The sequence below is a fragment of the Phascolarctos cinereus genome, unplaced genomic scaffold (genome assembly GCF_003287225.1).
Source record: "Phascolarctos cinereus isolate Bilbo 61053 unplaced genomic scaffold, phaCin_HiC Scaffold_4;HRSCAF=312, whole genome shotgun sequence".
NCBI lineage: Eukaryota > Metazoa > Chordata > Mammalia > Diprotodontia > Phascolarctidae > Phascolarctos > Phascolarctos cinereus.
In genome coordinates this window covers 146,492,706-146,500,538 of record NW_027555847.1, presented here as the reverse complement: position 1 = coordinate 146,500,538, position 7,833 = coordinate 146,492,706, and the positions used below count along the sequence as shown (strand labels likewise).

Here is a 7,833-nt window from a genome sequence, read left to right as displayed (position 1 = left end):
CTGGAGTCACTTAACCTCTATCTGCCTCAGTTTTCTCATCTGTAAAATGGGAATAATAATAGTACCTACTTTTCGGGGTTGTTGTGAGGGTTAAATGAGATGGCTTAGCACAGTGCATAGTACATGGTAAGTACTATATAAATGTTAGCTATCATCATCATCATCATTATCATCATCATCATCACACTAATGAGATCAAGAACCTTTATGTGTCCTATGTAAAAAGACATTCCAAGGAAGAGAACTCAGTAGCTTAGGGGTATACTTCTGGTTCTTTGGTTTTTTTCAGGCATCTATTGTTGAGATGGTTTGTACAAATTTGGGTGTTCCTACTTTATGGGATTTCAATATTATATTATAACATGATTACCATTTTAACTGCGTGAAATATTACATATCCAAACAAAAAGTCCTTTTGCTTTCTTTTAGAGATAGGGATAGGAAGAATGGATGGTTTTCTTTTATTAATGAAAACATTAAACCATAATTGTTTCCTCTCCAGGAAAGAAAAAAAAGTCCTTTATGTAAAGGATAATTTCCAGTATACATTCTACCAAAGAATCATTAAGATAAATATTAAGAATATTGGTGTTCAATGACATGCTATATAATTGGGTACAGTACCATTCAACTCTTTTTTCCTCTGGGGGTAAATAATAATTTTTTTTAGTGTTTGCTTTTGACCTTTCTTCCAAGGATCTTCAAATGTAGATGCTAATTTGTCAATGCAATTTATACCCAAACTCTTTGTAAGATAGGTGGTAGCTATCTATTTACTTATTGAATGGATATATAAGAGCATTTAACTAGAAACAGACATAAATTATTCTGATAGCTAAAAACAAACCAAAACAAACCCATTTTTAGATGGAAAACCTGAAACAAGATTACAACAATTAACCAGGAACAAAAGGATAGGAGAGTTGGTTCTTTCAAGAACAAAACTAGATAGAATTTAGAGTCAGAGGCTCTGGACTCAAATTTTAGCTCTGCCATTTTCTGTCTGTGTGACTTTGCAGAAGTCAATTTGCTTCTCTTGGCCTCAGTTACTCATCGGCAAAATGGTGGGGAGTAGTGGCTGTTGGTTAGACCAACGGTCCCTTTCATCCCTAAATCTATGAGCCTACTACTCTATTTGTTTGCATCAAGGTAAACGATGCCTAGAATAATGTAAAATGTCTATTTTAAAAAAGAAAATGGATATATTCTTTCTATTGGATGAGTAGCCCACTGATTTAGTCCTTACATTCACATATATTTTGTGCTGAAACTTGACAAAGAACTGAGCCCATTAGGCAAAATAATTATTCTACAGCATGTATCTTACTAGGTAACTGGTTCAAAAACTTCCAGTGCCTCCTGACTGATTCTAAGGTAAAATTGAAACTTCTCTATAGGCCCTCTATAATCTGTTTCTGATCTCCCTTTTCAGACATTTTGAGCTGTTCTATTTCATGAATTATATATATTTGACATTCCTTGATACATTCATAGAAATGATACCCCTCCTATTATTTATCTCTTACTTTCAGAATACTTCAATTGCTTGGATTTGGTGCTTCCTTCTCTGTGAAGCCTCTCTTGATCTCCAAATGTGTTATTATTCTAGGCCTCCTCACATACTTAGCTGTTAATGTCTCCTTTGGAGTACAATCTCCTTTGAATGAAGGTATTATTTTGTCTTTGTATATCCAGCAACTAGCACGATGCTCTGTGCATAGCAGGCACTTACTAAACTTTGTTAAATTGGATTGAATCAGAATTGTCTACTAACTAGTAAGAAACTGTTGGGCTGGAATCCCTTTGGGAAAGAATGTAGTCCTTTCAATTTATCTCACACTGCTTATTGCCCCCAAAGCCTATCCCTTTAACACCAATGCTGTCATTTGGTGATGCTATATAGAATTGAATCAATCTTCTTGAAAGAATCAAAATTATGAAAGACCCCCCAAACAAAAGAAAGATGCAGGATGGATGTGGGTTGTAGCATATTACTAACGATATATCTTTTGTGTGAGAAATTTCATAAGAACCATCATCAAAGGACACATGTGAGTGGGAAAGGATAATGTAGAGAGAGTGAAAGGCAATATTGATTAATAGTCTGAGTGCTTCATTGGACTTGCTTAGGTATTTATCTTTCCTTTTTTTATTTTTGTGAGGCAATTGGGGTTAAGTGACTTGCCCAGGGGTCACACAGCTAGGAAAGTGTATATCTGAGGTGGGATTTGAACTCAGGTCCTCCTGAATCCAGGGCCGGTGCTCTCTCCACTGCGCCACCTAACTGCCCCTTGCTTAGGTATTTAAAGAAGCAGAGGAAGACTTCCAAGGCTTTCTCACTGGAGAAATTATGGAAAAACATGGAGAAGAATCCTTCAGGATGACATATACTTTCTATAAGCCAACAGTAAAATGTGGCTACGAATGACAATTGAGATATAAAAGTTGGAATGGAATAATTTAAACCACGTTTTATTTATGTTACATAACTTACATGGTTGCACTCTGGACTCCTGCTTGGCACCTCATCATCCCTCAACACACTCTTTTAGTGAATTAATTAGTTCCCAGTTTCAACTATCATCTCTTGACCTGCATATATAGCCCTCATCCCTCTTCTGAGATCCATATGCATATCCTACACAGCCAACTGCCTGCTAGATATCTTTAACTAGATGTTCCATAGGCACCTCAAGCTCAAGATGTCCAAAACAAATCTATCTTTTACCCTAAAACCAGCTCTCCTTTTAACCTCCTTATTTCTATCAAGGGTATTACAATTCTTCCAGTCACCCAAGTTTGAAATTGGACTCTTCAGTCTTATATTCCATTAATTGCCAAATTTTGTGATTCCACATCATCAACATCTCTTGGATTCAACCTCTTCTCTCTATTCATGCCACTACTGCTCTATCTCATGTTTTCATCATCTCTCCCTCAGACTATTGCTTCCTAATTGGGATCCCTGAATTGTTTCTCCTTTCTCAAATCTACCATCTATACAGGTGCCAAATTGACATTCCTTATATCTAGGTCTGACCATGTCACTCCCTGACTCCAGAAGCTTCAGTGGTTTTCCACTGTTTTTAGAATAAAATAGAAAGTCCTCTATGGGGGCATTAAAATCCTTCATAATTTAGTTCTAGCCTACTTTTCCCAGGCTGATTATAGACTTCTTCCCTTCATATACTAAACAAGTGGTGTCAAACACAAATAGAAACGGGGACCACTACACCATATATAAGGATCCTTGAATATTGACTTAGAAAACCACATGTTAACATTATCTATGTTTTATTGTATTTTTATATATTTTGCTAAATATTTCCCAATTACATTTTAATCTGGTTCTAGCTTCATGCAGAAGTGTTGCAGCTGCAACGAGCCATGTATTTGACATTTCTGCACTAAATGAGTTAGCCAAACTGGTCTACATATTGTTCCCCATACAGGACGTTGTATCTTCTACCTCCACAACTTTGTATGTCCTCCATACTTGGACATGCAGTATCTTCTCACCTCCGGTGGTTTCTAAATTCAGGTCAAGGTCCACCTCCTATAAGAGGCTTTTCCCTGATTTCTCCAGTTTTTAGTGCTTCCCTTCAAATTACTTTGTATTTATTTTATAGCTATCTGGACTCTGTTGTGCTAGATTTAGAATCTCAGGATATGGGTTTGAATCCTGACTCCTTCACTAACTGTTTGGAATTATTATTCTATTTGAAATGTCACATATCTAAATAAAAAGTGCCTTTTTCTGACAAAGGATGGGAATAGGAAGAATGGGTGGTTTCATTTTATTTATTAATGCAATACTAAGCAAGAATTCTTTGTTTGCTCTTTCCAGGTAAGAATAAGGCTTTATGCTTGTGCCTGTGTGACCTTGGGTAAGTCATTTAACTTACCTGGCCTCAGTTTCCTCATATATATAATAAGTGGCTCGGATTAGGTGACATTTGAGATATCTTCCATGTATCTATATCTATATCTATATTTATATCTTAGATCCTATCAATTTACTTATTTGTGAACATATATCCCCCAGTAAAATGTGAGCACTTTGAAGGCAGGAACGTTTGTATTTGTTTTCCTGGGGACTAATACAATGACTTAATAAATGCTTGTTGATTTATTGAACAAATTGAGGCCCAGAGAAAATAATTGATTTGCCCAATGTCACACACAGTAAGTGAATTGCAAAACTCTGACTCCAAATCCATGCTGCCTTATGATTTGAGATTAAGTAGGTAGTTAGTCTATGGAATCCAAAAGGCTTTCTAAAAAGATTTACCCTGCATTTTTCAATTCTTGTCTGTTTTAGAAGCCATACTGATAAGGGGCCAGAATACTAATTAATTCCTCATCTATCACCCAAACTCTTATAATTTGGCACAAGGGACAAATTTGTTTCAATTGTTGTTTGGCTTTAATAGGATGCATTAAAAATACCCTGACATATATCTTCTTCATTGTGAAGGGAAAAAAAAGGTAAAAAGTCCAAACAGTTAAAAGTCAAAAGTTCAATGCTTTTTTTTTGTTGAAAAGAAAATGAAAACTCAGTACTGGGCTCATCGTTCTATCTTAAATAATTTAATTTCATGAAATATCTTCTAAATTGAAGAAAAATATATCATACAATTTATATGGTTAGTCAGGAATTACATTGAAAGTTCATTAAATCACATCTAGGGAATTTAAGTGAACTGAAGTAAGTAAATTAAATGCTGAGTTAATTAAGTTGTTAATTAGTTAATTAACTGTTATGGTTTTAAGTAATACCATTAACAAACAGACATAAATTTCAGTTTTGGTTTCCTGTATTTAGAAAGTCTTTACGGAACTGTAAAAGCTGGAGGGCTTAATTCTTTCCATAGTTTTAGAGCTAAATACTAACATATTTGTAATAGGATTTTTATTATTTAGAGGCTGAGGCAGTTTAAAATCATTAAAAAATTGTCTTTTTTTAAAAGATAAAAATAGAAAACCTTTCCTTTTGCTCTTCTGTTTAAAAAACCATGAAAAAGGAATACATAGCGGCAGTGCAGCAGCAGCCCTTTTTGCTCCATACTGGTCAGCTATGGTCCTTGATGTCCCAGCAACCATGTTGAAGGGACTGTAACTGGCATCGAACTTGGCACCAGGTATTCCTGCATGGGCATCTTCCAACATAGGACAATGGAGAGAATTTCTAAAAGTCAAGGAAACAGGACCCCCCCAAGCAGTGTTGCCTCCACTGACACAGAAGTTTAATTGGTGATGCTGTAAAGAATCAAGTTGCAGTGAACCCCACCAACCCAGTCAGTCTTTGATGCCAAATGGCTGATTGGTGGCAGATTTGTGTAGTCAGACATGAAGCATTGCTTTTTGTGGTGGTGAATGACACAGGCAGGCCTAAGGTGCAAGTAGAATACAAAGGGGAGACCAAAAGTTTCTATTTAGAAGAAGTATCTTCTATGGTCTTGACCAAGATGAAAGAAATTGCTGAAGCTTACCTTGGGAAGGCTGTCACAAATGCTATTATCACATTGCCGGTTTCCTCCAGTGATTCCCAATGTCACATGACCAAAGATACTGAAACTGTTGCTGGTCTCAATGTGTTCTGAATCATCAATGAGCCAATTGATGCTGCTATTGCTTATGGTTTGGACAAAAAGTTGGTGCGAGAGAAATGTGTTGATCTTTGATTGTAGAGGCAGTACTTTTGATGTCTCCATTTTTGCCATTGAAGATGGCCTTTTTGAAGTCAAGTCCACAGCTGGGGACACCCACTTGGGTGGGAAGGACTTTGACAACTGCATGGTCAGCCATTTCATTGTTGAGTTCGAGTGAAAGCACAAGAAGGGCATTGGTGAGAACAAGAGGGCTGTCTATCACCTGTGCACTGCTTGTGAGCATTGAAAGCACACCCTCTCTACCAGTACCCAGGTCAGTGTTGAGATTGACTCCCTCTATGAAGTCATCGACTTCTTTATCTCTATCACATATGCCTGTTTTGAAGAGCCGAATGATAACCTCTTCATTGGCACCCTGGACCTCGTGGAATAGGCCCCAAGAGACGCCAAGCTAGATAAATTATAGGTTTATGATGTCATCTTGGTGGGCAGTTCCATTCAGGTCCCCGAAATCCACAAGCTTCTGCAGGACTTCTTTAATGGCAAGGAGCTCAACAAGAGTATCTATCCTGAACAGGCTATTGCCTAATGATGCAGCTGTCCAGGCTGCCATATTGTCTTGAGATAAATCTGAGAATATGCAAGATTTACTGCTATTGGACATTATTCCTCTTTCCCTTGGAATTGAAACTACTGGTGGAGTTACGACAGTTCTGATCAAAAGCAATGCCTCTACTTTTACCACTTCCTAGGACAACCAGCTTAGTATGCTTATTCAAGTTTTTGAAAGTGAGAGAACAATGACAAAGGATAACAACCTGCTTGGCAAATTTGAGCTCACAGAAATACTCCTTGTCCTGAGGGGTGTGCCTCAGATTGAAGTAACACTTGACATTGATGAAAATGGAATTCTCAATGTTTCTGCTGTGGATAAGAGCAAAGGCAAAATGAATAAGATCACTACCACCAATGACAAAGGTCATCTGAGCAAAAACATTGAGGGCTTGGTCCAGGAGAATGAGAAATACAATACTGAAGATGAGAATCAGCAAGACAAGACATCTTCCAAGAATTTTCTTGAATCTTATGCTTTCAACATAAAGACTACCGTAGAGAATAAGAAACTCCAAGGCAAAATTATTGATGAAGACAAACAGAAAATCCTTGCCAAATGTAAGGAAATAACTGGCTGGATAAGAATTAGACTTCTGAGAAGGAAGAATTTGAGCATCAGCAGAAAGAATGGAGAAGATCTGCAACTCCATCATTACTAAGCTGTACCAGAGTGCAGGGGACATGCCAGGAGGCGTGTCTTTCTGGTGGGTTCCTAGGAGGTGGAGCAGTCCCATCTGGAGATACTTCTTCCAGACCCACCATTGAAGAGGTCAATTAAATGCACCAGAAGAAAGAGCATTACACACAGTTTTCCAAAAATTGAAGGACTCAAATTTGTAGCCAAGGTGGTAGTAGTTTAAAAGTAAGATTTTAGCTACAGTATAAATTTGGGCATTCTGAATATTCGAATGTGTGCAGAAGAAGAGAAGTGAACAGCGTTCCACTTTATCAGTACTGCAAACAAGTGGAAATGCAGCTTTTATTCTGCAGAATTAAACTTACCTAAAATTGGCAAAATAAACAACCAAACAAAACCAAACCAAACCCCATTTGAACAAACTGGTTCAATGTGAAACTTGTGTTTTGGTATGTTTCTTGTACAGGTGACAAACATTTTTGAGAGTACAGATAGAAAGGGCTAAGAAGCTCCAGGGTAGACTCCCATGATGTATATGATTTTTTATTTCCTTTTTTTTTCTTTTTCCCATTGTGATGATTTTGAGCTTGTATATTGATCTGAATTTGTCAATTATTTCCTGTCAGAGTATTCTTGTTTAATTGTTTTGTGTAGTGGGAAGAATGCCAGATTTAGTTTCTCTGACAGAGCCTGGGTTTCTTAACTTTGCATGTATGACCTTGGGTAAGTCATTTAACTTCTATGGATTTCATCTAAAAAATGAGAGAGCTGAATGAGATCATTTCTAAGGTTTTTTATATTTTTAAATCCTATCATCCTATATTTAAGGAACACTTTCTGTGTACTCAGTCAAGGAACTGGATAATGAAAGTGGGAAAATGTAATGGATATTTTTCCTAAGCAAAGAAAAGAAAACAAAAAGGAAAGAGAAGCCATACTTGGCAGTCACTCAGTCAGTCAATTACCTTT

The 7,833-nt window shown here is 36.9% G+C and overlaps 1 pseudogene; it reads left to right on the top strand.

Annotated features, from left to right (window-relative positions):
• The window catches only part of LOC110214489 (heat shock cognate 71 kDa protein pseudogene), a 10,525-nt pseudogene extending 3,520 nt beyond the window's left edge, over window positions 1-7,005 (top strand).
• Window positions 7,006-7,833: the final 828 nt, after the last annotated feature.